Source organism: Pelobates fuscus, chromosome 3, assembly GCF_036172605.1.
Source record: "Pelobates fuscus isolate aPelFus1 chromosome 3, aPelFus1.pri, whole genome shotgun sequence".
NCBI lineage: Eukaryota > Metazoa > Chordata > Amphibia > Anura > Pelobatidae > Pelobates > Pelobates fuscus.
Genome location: NC_086319.1, coordinates 393,850,147 through 393,865,438, shown reverse-complemented (window position 1 = coordinate 393,865,438; position 15,292 = coordinate 393,850,147). Strand labels below are relative to the sequence as shown.

The 15,292-nt window shown below is 41.2% G+C and overlaps 5 non-coding genes across 5 annotated transcripts; all 5 read left to right on the top strand.

The window, feature by feature from the left end:
• The first annotated feature begins 6,793 nt into the window (after positions 1-6,793).
• Positions 6,794-6,867, top strand: TRNAI-AAU (transfer RNA isoleucine (anticodon AAU)). The gene has a single exon. It is a non-coding gene; the product is annotated as a tRNA-Ile (tRNA).
• A 3,659-nt stretch (positions 6,868-10,526) lies between these two features.
• Positions 10,527-10,641, top strand: LOC134603849 (U5 spliceosomal RNA). The gene has a single exon (XR_010090591.1). It is a non-coding gene; the product is annotated as a U5 spliceosomal RNA (small nuclear RNA).
• Positions 10,642-12,310: 1,669 nt separating this feature from the next.
• Positions 12,311-12,424, top strand: LOC134603865 (U5 spliceosomal RNA). Its single transcript, XR_010090606.1, has one exon. It is a non-coding gene; the product is annotated as a U5 spliceosomal RNA (small nuclear RNA).
• A 1,661-nt stretch (positions 12,425-14,085) lies between these two features.
• Positions 14,086-14,200, top strand: LOC134603777 (U5 spliceosomal RNA). Its single transcript, XR_010090523.1, has one exon. It is a non-coding gene; the product is annotated as a U5 spliceosomal RNA (small nuclear RNA).
• Positions 14,201-15,060: 860 nt separating this feature from the next.
• LOC134603776 (U5 spliceosomal RNA) lies at positions 15,061-15,175 on the top strand. The gene has a single exon (XR_010090522.1). It is a non-coding gene; the product is annotated as a U5 spliceosomal RNA (small nuclear RNA).
• The last annotated feature ends 117 nt before the right edge of the window (positions 15,176-15,292 follow it).

Below are 15,292 nucleotides of genomic sequence, written 5' to 3'. Positions count from 1 at the left end.
TTTTTAAATTAATGCCATTGTTAAAAGCTTGTTGTTGTTTTTTTTTTTTTTTTAGTCTGCTAGTCTATTTCGATTAAAGAGCTCAGTTTTAAAATGTCATTTCTGGGTACTAAGTATTTTTCTGTAGACGTACTAGAGTACTTCAAGAATGACATTGACAAACATGATGGACCATATGAGCTTCCAGAACCAGCAGGCCCCAATTGTGGAAAATATGAAGGTTTCATGGATGTTTTGACACAGATTGTTGCTAATAAAAAGTGCCATATTAAGAAAAGGAAAAGCTTGGTTGTTGCTACAATAAGGGGTTTGGCAAGCATGGTAGTCGAATTGCAGCAAGCTAATTTAGTAACCACTAATAAAATGGAAGATGCTCTTGATAAAAGAGATTGTTTTAAAATAGCTGCCCTAAGAACAAACAAAATGATCGAGGGGTTGGAGAAGGAATTAAAGGAAATAGAACAACAGAGAGATGCATATAGTGCTAAGATCACTGAACTCCAAGACCTAGTCATGGAATATAAAATGAAAATTAAAGAAAACACAAATAAATGGGATAAGGAGATTCCTAGAGTATGCCCAGACCAGTCGTATTATATATCTGAAAGTAAAGAACCAGTGCTGGGAACAAAACACAAGGGAAATGTGCCAATTGTAAATGGTGTCCCACAAGCCCCTATAATAATAACTGAACATTTTAATGTAAGAGAAATGCCTACTAGCTTCTCTAGACAGACAAGGACTATGTCAATCACAGACAAAGATAATTTCCAGAAATGGTGGGGAAGTATGCCAACTGACGACTTTAACACCTTTACACATTGGTTTATGAGGGGAGCAAATAGAGCAAAAAGAGGAGGTCTTAACTTAGAAGAATGGACAGAACTGTTAGAATATGCTATGGGTCCTTTGGCTAGCAGACTATTTGGATTTAATAACAGTGTGTCTGATCAGGCAGGAAGAATTGCTGCAACAAATTTCTATCTAGTCAGCATAGAGAAAGAAATAGCTAATATTATGATGAGGCCAGCAGATGGTCCTAGAGAGGTAGCTCAAAGGATATTGTTCTGGTATACGCTACGCCAACCTCAACAGCCTCTGGTCTTGGGCTCACCAGAACACATTGCTAAAGTAATGGAAGCCCTTCCCTGGGAGTGTCAAGAATTTGTCAGGCTTTTTGATCCAACACCAGCAGACTTAGAGATTGTACTAACTAGAGCTGACAATTGGTGGATTAAGCATCCTTCCTCAGAACAGGCCTTCTCCGTTTCAGCCATAAGAACATTCAAGGTTGACTCTGGTAGAGATTTAGATGGTAAATGGAGAAGCCAGAGGTGGGATGTACCCGAACAAGAGGGATAATGAGAACTGGACCAAAACAGGACTTTGACAAAAGATGGAGAGATCCACAGAGGGACCATAGGAATAGGGACAGTGCTAAAAGAAGCAATGTAATGGGAGATAATTGGAAAAATAGATGGGAGGGGCCTAAGGTAATCAATAATAATTGGAATAATAATAATACATGGGAGAGGCTAAAAAGGAGAGAGAATAACTGCAAAAATCACAGTTGGCAAGAAAAACAGAGAAACAACAGGAACAGTTATTGGGAGAATAATTGGAGAAGGAACCATAGATGGGATGAGCATCAGACTAATAGACGGAATTGGGATAATTGGAGGAATAAAGAAAGGAATAGAGACTACTGGGACCTAAAGAGACAGACTGAGAGATTGGAGGCAGACATGAAAGCACTTAGGGAACAGATGAGGGAGGGAAATACTGATCAATTGGGGTTCCCCAGTAATTAATAACTCCCATAATGTTTGTTGTCCTCTACATCTGTATGTATGTATGTTTGTTTTTCTTTTGTTTCTATATTTTATCTGTCTCACCATTATCTCGTAACACTCCAGTTTAAAGAGGACCTTAGTATGTATTGTTATACATATATATATATATATATTTTCATATTAAGGATAAGCCTCTAAATTCATTAATTACAGTCAGGTGGGCCAAATTCCAAATATTTTTTGTTTTTATTAGTTTAGCACGCCTGCACTGCCAGCTATGTTTTTTTTTTTGTTGTTTTTTTTTTTTGATGCTGGATTAATAATTTAAAAAAATCATAGTTTAAGTGAATTGTGGCCAACGTGAGGCTTATATTTGATCACACTGGAGAGATGTGATAGTGTAACTTTCTGTTTACAACCGTAAAAACATTAAAAGCATTTTTTTTTATTTGGTTCCCAACAAATATAGCCTCAAGTTGATTTTTGATTGATCTATAGATTGCACGCTGCCAAACTGTGTCATGGTAGCATTCAGTCTATTTTTTTTTTCTTCTCTCTCTCCATCTTTGATGCCTTTTTTTTTTTTTTTTTTTTTTTGCTTTTTGTCATTAAGAATATAGGGAAATTAGATTGCCTTGAGTGAAGATGGCATAAAGAATAAAGTGACAATGTATGCTATTTGTTCTATTTGGCTATACGCAGGGGATTAAATAGTTGTGGGTATGAGAATTTGCACCTATGTTCAATTGCGAATACATTTTTCACCCTTACATCTTTCCCACTCACATTCATGTATTGTAATTTTCAGTTAAAACTATGTACATTTTGTGATTATTGCATGTATTCACCAGTAAATTATAAAATAACTAATATGGTTTTGTGTTCAACTCTCCATCAGGTGTGGAGTAAATGTCTAAATTAATCAAAATTTCAGGAGACATTTGTGGGTCTTTTACCTACATCTAAAATGTAAACATAGCCTTAAGACACCACAACCAAATAGATTTTATTAGACAAAACTAGTTAAGCCTTTGACACAAGACAATACGCTGATTACTGTTGTACATTTTTCATTGTCTGTGTTTGATTCAAAGAACATTTTAATTGGAAGGCCCAGAGAGGTGAAGGTAACTGACATGTCCTGTCACAGTTTACTATACAGATGAAGAAGTGCTGGGATTACCAAGACAAACTATTATCATGAAAATGATTACTATTCAGATGAAGAGGTGCTGGGATTACACGTCAAACTATTATCCTGAAAATGGATACTATACAGATGAAGAAGTGCTGAGATTACCAAGTCAAACTATTAACACAGCCCAGAATGAGGATAAAGTAACAGCAAGAAGCAGGAATTTGTGTCATTTCAAGGTGGTCACAGAATGAGTTTCCCCTACACTCATGAACTTGCATGTGCCATTAAACAAACAAACCTCAAGCTTTGTAATGGATTGGCTAAGACAATATTCAAGGAGAATTCATTCTAAAATCACAGCTATCAAGCACACAGATCAGTCACAGTCTTCAGATTCCAGTCCCAGGCTAAACTAAACATCATATTGTGTCATAAACTAGTGATAATTACTGTATGGGGTTGATTGTGTCTGGATTTTACTTTACTTCACATGAACACATTACCATATAATATTAATGAACAACTACCAGGGTTCTTACCAACCCACTAGGGCAGTAGTTAATTTAAAAACGGAACAACTGAAAACAATAGAAATTGGGGGAATGTGCGGTGATGCAACCCCTGTTTGACTATATTCTTTCTCTCACTTTTAAATGTGCTCAACATAAGAGAAAAAAAAGTGAGGGAATGTGGTGACATTCTGTCATCAAACTAATATGGTGACCAGGGGTCATGTGACCAAGCTCATGTATGCCTTTCTCACAGTGGGATAAGCTTTACCTTTGATATGGTAATTCAATACCTTTACAGGTCAGGAAAGAGATAACCACTCCCCCCTATCAGGGCCGGACTGGCCCACCGGGATACCGGGAAATTTCCCGGTGGGCCGCGGCACCTGGGGGCTGCAGAGGTATGTGCCACCGGGTGGCCGGTCCGGTGGCACACTCAGAGGGGGCCGGCCGCTTTCTAGGCTGGTGCCGTCGGGCCGGGTGGCAGCCTCGCCGGTCCGGCGGCACTTCTAATGCTGAGGACGGAGGAGCATGAAGGAGGAGGGAGGAGCATGTCTCTGTACCATGCTCCCTCGCGGTTCCCACAATTCCCAGCACAGGAACCGCGAGGGAGCATGGTACAGAGACATGCTCCTCCCTCCTCCTTCATGCTCCTCCGTCCTCAGCATTAGAAGTGCCGCCGGACCGGCGAGGCTGCCACCCGGCCCGACGGCACCAGCCTAGAAAGCGGCCGGCCCCCTCTGACTACTCTCAGGTAAATGGAGGGGATGGGGCACAAGGGGGGAGGGGGGTAATATTGGGGCACAAGGGAGGAGGGGGGGTAATATTGGGGCACAAGGGGGGAGGGGGTAATATTGGGGCACACGGGGGGAGGGGGGGTAATATTGGGGCACAAGGGGGGGTAATATTGGGGCACAAGGGGGGAGGGGGGGTAATATTGGGGCACACGGGGGGAGGGGGGGTAATATTGGGGCACACGGGGGGGGTAATATTGGGGCACACGGGGGAGGGGGGTAATATTGGGGCACAAGGGGGAGGGGGTAATATTGGGGCACAAGGGGGGAGGGGGGTAATATTGGGGCACAAGGGGGAGGGGGGGTAATATTGGGGCACAAGGGGGAGGGGGGTAATATTGGGGCACAAGGGGGGAGGGGGTAATATTGGGGCACAAGGGGGGGTAATATTGGGGCACAAGGGGGGCAATATAGGGGCACAAGGGGGGTAGGGTAATATAGGGGCACAAGGGGGGGTAATATAGGGGCACAAGGGGGGGAATATAGGGGCACAAGGGGGGGTGTAATATAGAGACACAAGGGGGGGTAATATAGAGACACAAGGGTTGTAATATAGAGACACAAGGGGAGGGGGGGAATAAAACAGAGATAGGGAAGAAAGAGACAGTGGGAGAATAGAGAGAGACAGAGAGGGAGGGAGAGTGAGACACAAGGGGAGAAAGAGATGTTAGAGAGGGAGAGAGAGACAGGGAAAAGGGGGAAAAAGAAACAGAGGGGAAGAGAGATACACAAGGGGAGGGGCGAAAGAGGCAGAGGGGGAAGAGAGTGACTGGGAAGGAGAGGGGAGACATGGACACAGAGGAGCAGTGAGGGGGAGAAAGAAACATAGATGTGTGTGTGTGATCCAGGGGGGGCAACGGGCAATTGCCCTTTCCCCCCCAGGCTGGCACTGTCCAAGCACCATGTGCCTTCACAGACCGGAGGGGAGATCAGAGGTCTCCCTCCCTGTTCTGGAGGCACCATGCAGGCAGCCGGCAAGGGAGGGAGGAAGAGAGGACCCGGGAGCTCAGCCTGCAGCTCCTCCGGGTCCTTCTTGCGCGAGTACAGAGCGTTGCAGCGGTTACAGTGGCAACGCTCCAGCTCTCGCGAGAGTGAACTCTAGCGCTGGAGCAACGGGCTAGAGTTCACTCTCACCACTGCGACCTCTAGCCCCATACACACACCTAGACCCCCCCATACACACATTGCCCCCCACACACACACACAGGCACCCAAACACACATTGCCCCACACACCCTACACACTGAACCTTTCACACAAACTGCACCCCTCACACATTGCACCACTGCTCCTATACCCTACTACAGCCCCATATCCCAGCAGACCCCAGGTAAGTTGTCAAACTGTTCTTAAACGGTTTGACTACTTACTCTGGGAGCGGGTCCGGGCACTCCTGGCACCATAACCACTACACAGAGCAGTAGTGGTTATTGTGCATGGATTATTTCTTTAAATCTATAAGTGCCCCTCCCGAGATCAGGCTCTGGATCCGCCACTGGTGTGGGTGTATATATATATCTATATCTATCTATCGTATATTAATGTGTGTATTAGTTTTATATATATATATATATAATTATGCCTATTATATTTACACATATATTAATGTACATATATATATATATATATATATATATATATATATATATATATATATATATATATATACGTAATACACAGAGAAATGTAATTGATATGTACCATATGTAATGAGCAGATATTGGCCAAGTCTTGTTGCTAGGTGCATACTCCAGCACAATAACATATTTAAAGTGAAGAGCGCACCCACAGGACTTTAAACTAAACAAGATACCGTCATTTTTTACAGTTGTGCGCTACATACATTTACCATTTCAGTCCCATGACCAAGCTTTCCTTAATATATCATGGTAGTTGGACTGAAACATTGGTTATATGCAAAGGCACGTCTGCTTAAAATAAATCTGCACTCTTGGTTTTTTTGAAGCCTATATGTGCTTTTTTTTTTTTTTACATTGGAGTAATAATTTTTAATCTTAAATTATCTTTTCTAACGCTGTATTTGCACATTATGCTGGCGTGACGCATTATGGGGCTGGTAAATAATTTTTTTCCAGGGCTGCTTTTAATTCCCAGTCCGGCCCTGCCCCCTATCCCCATTCCTTTCTGTTCCTTCTTGGCTGTGCTACTAAGCAGACCCTTAAGCAGACATGGGCTAATTTTTATCATGGTGAACTGTGAGTGGGATCTGGTGATTTTATAAGATTTAGTTGTTATTGTTAGTTAGGTTGTTGTTGCTGTTGTTGGTATAGTTAGTTAGATTGTGTGTCATTATTTGCATGTTGTTGTTGTTTTGTCTCTGAATAAATATTTGTTAAAGTAGACGGACCAGAGTTTATATGTGTATGCGTACATAATAATTTATAGAGTTTGGTAATACACCACCTGCACTACCTGGCATCTACAGCGACAGTGGCTTGTTGGGTATGTAGGCTTCTTTCTCTAACTGGGATTGATCACTCCTCGAGGGCCCATTCAGTTGGCTCCTGTAGACATAGCTGTCAGTACCATGACTATCGTGGCCGGTTAGCTCAGTTGGTTAGAGCGTGGTGCTAATAACGCCAAGGTCGCGGGTTCGATCCCCGTACGGGCCAGCTAAGTTTTGGTTATCATCTCCAAGGCAAAACTTTCAAATAGCCAGAGAATCATGGGGAACCTTGCTTTTAGACACCGGTAAGGTAATGAAGGTTTTAAACCCTTCAGCAACTTGTAATGGGAGGGAAAGGGGCACTAGAGGGTCCTGCAGTGCCAGGAAACTTGGTTTCTTAGCGCTATAGGGTCTTTAGGTTCCCCCCACCCTCAGGATCCCACTCCCGTTGAAGTGATTAAACACTCGCCTTTCTCCAGTGCCGGGCTCCCTCGGTGCTGGGAAACTCTCCTCCTCCTCCTGACGTCAGCGCTGAATGAGCATGCGCGGCAGGAGCCGCCCATGCATTCAAAGCGCCCATAGGAAAGCATTTTCTTAATGCTTTCCTCTGGACGTCCAGCGTCTTGATTTTCACAGTGAGAAGCGCAGAAGCGTCTCTAGCGGCTGTCAGTGAGACAGCTACTAGAGGCTGGACTAACCCTAGTGTAAACATATCAGTTTACAGCTGCAGGGTTAAAATCTGTGGGACCTGGGACCCAGACCACTTCATTGAGCTGAAGTGGTCTGGGTGACTATAGTGGTCGTTTAAGGACAGAGACAATTGTACAAGTTCTGATCAAAGCAAAACCTGGAATTTGACTATGTGTCTGTTCAACCATAATTCACCTTTTTCATATTAAGTGCACCCACACTTATTATAGATATTTTTTTTCAGGAGAAGCAGGGCTTTCATTTCACATCAAATATTTCTATCTGGAACTATTTAATATGAATAAAATCTAAAACAAAGTTTAAGAAATGTTATATTTTTTTAGTTCTGCATGGCATTTTAACTGTGAATATCATAATACTGTTAGCTTTTATTGCAGTAAAATACACATATTTGTATTCAGCAATGTCTCATGAGTACTCCCATGTACAGGAACTAAAAGGAGAGCTGGGAGAGGAAAATAATGTCTGGTCTCTGAGCAGGATGGGCACCAACCCTATATGTAAGCGACAAAAAAAGGAAACAAGCTTTGCCCAGACCAAAGTGTACTGAAAACTGCTTTAAAAATTAACTTTTAAGAACTATCATTTAAAATCAGTCATAATGAGGAAGTGAGTGGGAATTAAACAGACTCCCTTAAACAGAGGTACCTTAATAGGTGCAAAATAAAGCACAATGTTGTCTAAAGCAACTATGTTGCAACGTGCTTTATAAAAAGAGAGAATTGTTGCTCTTGCTGGCAGAGACAGCTTCACTGTAGTGAAATGATTAAGCACACAGAGATAAATCTTTCTGCTGCTGATAGAGACCTGTGAATATGTGTCTCGTGCAGCAAAAAGGGGAGTTGGTCAAAAAATGATGCAGACTCCCTTAGAAGGGAGCTTTGTGAGTGCAAGGATACAATACTGTGCTGTCTAAAGCCACAGTGTTGTTATGTAACAGGTGTTGCTAATGCTAGCAGAGAATGAAAAATATGTGTCTCATGCAGCTACACGTTAGTGAAGAACATTTAGCACCTCTGAATGTATGTCTCATGCAGCCCACTTGTCACTGCAAATACTGTGCTGTCTAAAGCCACAGTATTGTTGCTAGTACCTGTTACTGGCAGAGACAATGCACAAGTTGTCAGCTTGTTCAGCATAAGGTTCTATATAGATAGTTGCCGTCTGGGAGGAGTTGGACTGATCGGTCTGAGCGGGAAAAACCCTAATCTGAGCCTTCAAGGGCACCTGAGTAGAATAATACACTTAAACTATCTATACTATGTGCATGCCTATAGTGCATAGAATTCTATAGTAAGATCGTTGGTAATATGCTATTACTATAGTGCACATAACACTGAATCTAGCCTGGTAAGGTGAAGTGAAATCCTTCCTGTCAGCCCTCTATGGATCATGAGTCAAATGATGTTCACATATGGCAGTCCGAGAGTGCGAGTGTACCCCGAAGCGCGTTTCGCCAGCATGGGCGGCTCTTCAGGGTTTTTTAAGCCAATGGTTTTACAGTGTTTCCTCTCACTGTCACACATTTGTCCTTGCACAATCTGAAGTCGGTCGTAACTTTTCCAGAGGCGGGTTCGCACAAAGTTGGCCAAAGAAGTACGTTTATGGAGGTTGGCGGGCCCCTTCTTATAAATTCCACTTGAGGGTTTATGTATTTCCCACTTAGGTGTAGTCCCAAAAAGGAAAGTTCAGGCCTTCTTTGAGCCGTGTCCTTTGGTAGTGGTGCTGACCTTGTGGGGCTAGCAAATACGTAATCCACAGGTGGTCTTCTTCACGGATAATCTAGCAGTTGTGCACTCGGAACTGTCTTTCAGCAGCTTCAAGGCCGGTGGTGAGTTTTCTGTGGGGCTTTGTTCACTTGTGTATGGAGTTAAATGTCTCTTTCCGGGTGCAGCATGTCCCTGGTTACCTTAATGCAATTGCAGACTCTCTCTCTCGTTTTCCGTGGGAGCGGTTCAGGCAGGCAGCACCGGAGGGCCTGCCCTGTCTGGAAGTGATGTGGAAGCTTAGGATGTCATGCTTGCAGGATGGGTGAGGTCTTCGCTATCTCCTGCTACATGGAAGGCGTATGAGAGGGTCTGGCAGGATTGGTACCGACTGGTGGCGCAGGTAGGGTCAATTAAGGGGTATTGCTATTTACTGACTAATCTGGCTCAGGAGGGATGTATTAACAAGTGCATGTCAGCACTAGCCTTAAACCATATGTTTTAGTTTTAATATGTTTTGGATCATTGTCCGCGTTAACGCACCTATTTTATTACTGGTTTTGCAGGATAATTATTTTAATAAATTGTCTGCAGCTTTATCTTATACCCATAATCGGTGTTGTGTTTTATTTACTATACCAAGCTTTGTATTTGCTAGAGCAAGCTTAAACATTGCAGGTACAACCTGGAAATGTAGTGTTGAGGAAAGTGTGGACAAAGGACGACACTGGCGTTCACATGGTTAACAGCTGCAGGACGCAACAGTTGCTCAAAGAATTCATGTAACAGCATATCAGCTCGGGGCGTACCTAATTTACATACCCACAATGCTTTGCAAAACAAAATGGCCATTTTTATTTACGTATTCAAATAATGATAAGTCTTTTTTTTTGTCATTCTTTCTTTTATTGGGGCACTGGGGTGTAGTGTACAAAAAAATAAAGGGAGGGTGCAATAGTAGATAGGCGCATATTACATTTGTGTAGTATTACGAAAGCACTCTTGAAATTAATAGCCTCTTTGAACTTTTTTGGAAAACAAGCAATGCAGTCTACAAACAGGAAATGTAGTTTTGAGGGATGTGTGGACAAAGTACGACCCCAGCAATCACATGGTTAACAGCTGCAGGGCTCAACAGTTAGACAAAGCATGCAGTCAACAGCATGTCAGCTGGGTACGTGCCTAATTTACATACCCACAATGCATTGCAAGGCATGATGGCCATGTTCAATTAGCTACTAAATTAATAACAGTTTTTCAGAGGCAATACGGTATGTTTTTTATTTAACCCCTTAAGGACACAACTTCTGGCATAAAAGGGAATCATGACGGAATATATCCGCCATGTGTCCTTAAGGCGGTAATAATTATACTGGATTCTCCATGTTGCAGTTTATTGTAGTATTGCTCTCCATATGTTTAGAAGCACATGTCTGAAACTGATGTGCTACCGTGACTTTTTGGTTGCATGCTCTGGTTTCTCTTCAGACCGAATAAATCTTTCGCCTTTTACTAAAGATTTCCGTGGAGAGGAACAACCATGAGTTTCATTCAATTTTTTGAGGCCTGACCTGTGTCAGGTTAAATAATTGTTTAATAAAAGAGACCATTATAGTAATTAGAACAAATCTTTTGCTGTTCTGAATATGTCATTGCCTTCTACGGCCGAAAGGTCTCTAAAGTGTAAAGGCGATATGTGTATGGACAAGATAATGGTCATTATTTGTCACATCTTAAGTACATCTTTCTAAAATGAGATTCTTGTCCCTTATGTCTGCTCACTCGCCTTCCCTTCTTTTTATCCTTTCTTTGTCTTGGTCTTCCAATATCTTTTCTTCTATTTTTAGCTTTCTTCATGAGCTCTGGAATAGACTAGCTTCTAATATAGGGGGCCCCCACCCACCCCCTTATCCGAATAGCCCGAATTTTGTCCAAATTCACATTCGGACCGAAACGAATTGCAGACTCTCTCTCTCGTTTTCCGTGGGAGCGGTTCAGGTAGGCATCACCGGAGGGCCTGCCCTGTCTGGAAGTGATGTGGAAGCTTAGGACGTCATGCTTGCAGGATGGGTGAGGTCTTCGCTATCTCCTGCTACATGGAAGGCGTATGAGAGGGTCTGGCAGGATTGGTACCGACTGGTGGCGCAGGTAGGGTCAATTAAGGGGTATTGCTATTTACTGACTAAACCGGCTTGGGAGGGGTGTATTAACAAGTGCATGTCAGCACTAGCCTTAAACCATATGTTTTAGTTTTAATATGTTTTGGATCATTGTCCGCGTTAACGCACCTATTTTATTACTGGTTTTGCAGGATAATTATTTTAATAAATTGTCTGCAGCTTTATCTTATACCCATAATCGGTGTTGTGTTTTATTTACTATACCAAGCTTTGTATTTGCTAGAGCAAGCTTAAACATTGCAGGTACAACCTGGAAATGTAGTGTTGAGGAAAGTGTGGACAAAGGACGACACTGGCGTTCACATGGTTAACAGCTGCAGGACGCAACAGTTGCTCAAAGAATTCATGTAACAGCATATCAGCTCGGGGCGTACCTAATTTACATACCCACAATGCTTTGCAAAACAAAATGGCCATTTTTATTTACGTATTCAAATAATGCTAAGTTTTTTTTTTTGTCATTCTTTCTTTTATTGGGGTACTGGGGTGTAGTGTACAAAAAAATAAAGGGAGGGTGCAATAGTAGATAGGCGCATATTACATTTGTGTAGTATTACGAAAGCACTCTTGAAATTAATAGCCTCTTTGAACTTTTTTGGAAAACAAGCAATGCAGTCTACAAACAGGAAATGTAGTTTTGAGGGATGTGTGGACAAAGTACGACCCCAGCAATCACATGGTTAACAGCTGCAGGGCTCAACAGTTAGACAAAGCATGCAGTCAACAGCATGTCAGCTGGGTACGTGCCTAATTTACATACCCACAATGCATTGCAAGGCATGATGGCCATGTTCAATTAGCTACTAAATTAATAACAGTTTTTAAGAGGCAATACCGTACACGGTATGTTTTTTATTTAACCCCTTTTAAGGACACAACTTCTGGAATAAAAGGGAATCATGACGGAATATATCCGTCATGTGTCCTTAAGGCGGTAATAATTATACTGGATTCTCCATGTTGCAGTTTATTGTAGTATTGCTCTCCATGTTGCAGTTTATTGTAGTATTGCTCTCCATATGTTTAGAAGCACATGTCTGAAACTGATGTGCTACTGTGACTTTTTGGTTGCATACTCTGGTTTCTCTTCAGACCGAATAAATCTTTCGCCTTTTACTAAAGATTTCCGTGGAGAGGAACAACCATGAGTTTCACTCAATTTTTTGAGGCGTGACCTGCGTCAGGTTAAATAATTGTTTAATAAAAGAGACCATTATAGTAATTAGAACAAATCTTTTGCTGTTCTGAATATATCATTGCCTTCTACGGCCGAAAGGTCTCTAAAGTGTAAAGGCGATATGTGTATGGACAAGATAATGGCCATTATTTGTCACATCTTAAGTACATCTTTCTAAAATGAGATTCTTGTCCCTTATGTCTGCTCACTCGCCTTCCCTTCTTTTTATCCTTTCTTTGTCTTGGTCTTCCAATATCTTTTCTTCTATTTTTAGCTTTCTTCATGAGCTCTGGAACAGACTAGCTTCTAATATAGGGGGCCCCCACCCACCCCCTTATCCGAATAGCCCGAATTTTGTCCAAATTCACATTCGGACCGAAACGAATTGCACATGTCTAACAAATAGTGATAATAATAGTAGAATAAATAAAGATAGTAACTGTAGTATAAAATGATATGGTCTGGTTCTTCCTGGAAGGGACACTACATGTGTAATAGAAACATGAAAGGATAAGTAAACTATCCAAAAAGAATCCGATACAAATACGTGGATACAATGTTGCTAATCCACCACTAGATGTCACTCAATAGCCGTATAAAGTCCTGTAGGAAATTGCAACATAGTAGCTGATATTCTACAAGATATTATAGTTTCCTATTTTCATGTAGAGTGATTCCCCAGGCTATAGTATGAATCTAGGAGTCAAAAAAATATATAAATCTTGGGCAACAGGGAAGGTGCCGATTGGTCCCTATTATAGTCTAACAATTAGCCAAATAGCTAGTCCCTACGTATTTGTCAGCCGGCACATGTCCCCTCCATGCTCTGAGCCCAATAATCAAGTAGTGCAAGATTAGTTTCAATAAATAACCCTATGCCCAACCATATAAAGAGGGATTGAGAAACCCTATTGGAGAAAGCCAGAGTAAGGTATAGGCATCCCCAACTCCGAAGGCTGGTGTCAAAAGTTAAAGTACAGTCTAAGAGCCTCCTGGTTCGGGAGATACACCAGAAAGCCCCCTTCCAGTTTGTCCAGTTCTTGTAACAATGATTATGCAAATTGTGTTAGTTGTTAAATGTCAGTTCTTGCAAATGGCCCAACAGTACATAAAGTAATATGTCCTATTGTGTTTTACACCCCACCTCCTATAGACTGTAAGCTCGTTTGAGTAGGGTCATCTTCAACCTATGGTTCTTGTAAGTTTTCTTGTAATTGTCCTCTTTATAGGTAAATCCCCCCTCTTATAATATTGTAAAGCTCTACGGAATCTGTTGGCGCTATATAAATGGCAATAATAATAATAATAATAATTTGTTTCTTAGTTATAAACAGTAAATGTAGTTTTGAGGGTTTAGACAAAGCGCAACCCCAGCACTCACATGGTTAACAGCTGCAGGGCTCAACAGTTAGACAAAGCATGCAACTGTTTTGCGAGCTGGGGGCGTGCCTAATTTACATACCCATATTGCATTGCAAAAAATAATGGCCATTTTTATGTACTTGTTAAAATAATGATAAGCTTTTAATACATATTATGATGTGTGTTCATTTAATAATTAATCATACCGGATTCTCCAAGCTACCTTCTCTCTAAATGCTTAAGGATTCTCTCTATATGCTTAAGAGGACATTTGTGAACCCGCTCTGCTACTCCGGAAGGCATTTGGCATACTCTGGTTTCTCTTCAGACCGAATAAATCTTTCGCCTTTTACTAAAGATTTCCGTGGAGAGGAACAACCATGAGTTTCACTCAATTTTTTGAGGCCTGAGTAATGTCAGGCTACATTAAGTGGTAAAATGTCAGATTTAAGTAACAAGTGAAACAGAGCATCCATTGAAATGATTACATTATCAATTAAATCTTAGTGCAAAATAAATCAAATATAAATATGCGACTAAATATTTGTTTAATAGTATCATTCTTTCATCCGTGTCATCATGCCTATAATTTCACTTTCCTAAGACACTGTCAATAATTGCCAGAGACAAAGTAAAGTCATTAAAAAAGAATTTCAAATATTTTCAGTATTTGTTCTGGAGATAATTCTGTGTCCAAAATTTGCCTGTGAACCCACACAAGTAAAACATTAAAATATGCATAATAATATAAAACCACACGTCAATTACCTTCAATAATGGCAATTATTTTTACTCACTGAATTTAAATTAACATTAAATCTTAATTAAAGCATCTACCAGCATGCTCTCCTCTCTTTGAATATTTGCATACGTTAAATAACTACATATCCCTGCATGCTCTTGTTTCTTGAATTCTGTGCACTACGATGAACTACACATCCCAGCATGCACTACTTTCGGGTACACTCAAAATATACCGAGCATTTTTTCTCATTCTGGAATCGGACAGACTCAACAGATAGACAAAGCATGTGTTTAACACCATGCTAGCTGGGGGCGTGCCTAATTTACATACCCACAATGCTTTGCAAAAAATAATGCCCATTTTTATGTACTTGTTAAAATAATGATAAGCTTTTAATACATACTATGATGTGTGTTCATTTAATAATTAATCATACCGGATTCTCCAAGCTACCTTCTCTCTAAATGATTAAGGATTTTCTCTATATGCTTAAGAGGACATTTGTGAACCCGCTCTGCTACTCCGGTTGCCATTTGGCATACTCTGGTTTCTCTTCAGACCGAATAAATCTTTCGCCTTTTACTAAAGATTTCCGTGGAGAGGAACAACCATGAGTTTCACTCAATTTTTTGAGGCCTGAGTAATGTCAGGCTACATTAAGTGGTAAAATGTCAGATTTAAGTAACAAGTGAAACAAAGCATCTCATTGAAATGGTTACATTATCAATTAAATCTTAGTGCAAAATAAATCAAATATAAATATGCGACTA